Genomic DNA, 388 nt, shown 5'->3' with positions numbered 1-388 from the left:
ACTCAGCTCCATGGTCTCATCTTCTGAGTTGAAGAAAATATTGGGGAAATGTAAATCCCATCTCCTACTTTTCCAGATTCAGACCCGGAGTTCCAGGGGGAGGAAAAATGGCTCAAGGTCAGTGAATTAGTGGTTATACTGGGACAACTCAACCCCTTCTAGTGCCCAAGTAGGTCTCTGTGCACATATCACATTCTTTCCTGTTTGTGCATCTGAAGGAGACTTCACTTTCTAAATCCTGGGTTTGTATTTTTCCAAAGGACAGAAAGAGAAGTGCACTAACTCACATGCTTAGTTTGAGTTGTCCTAATATTTTCTTTTGCCCATGTTTGGACAGATGAAGTACTGTATGGTAGACAGCATATTCATAAAGGTTAAGAACAACTAC

Source organism: Mus caroli, unplaced genomic scaffold (assembly GCF_978045245.1).
Source record: "Mus caroli unplaced genomic scaffold, Mus_caroli_1 scaffold_6, whole genome shotgun sequence".
NCBI classification, from domain to species: Eukaryota; Metazoa; Chordata; class Mammalia; order Rodentia; family Muridae; genus Mus; species Mus caroli.
This window is presented reverse-complemented; position numbering follows the sequence as displayed.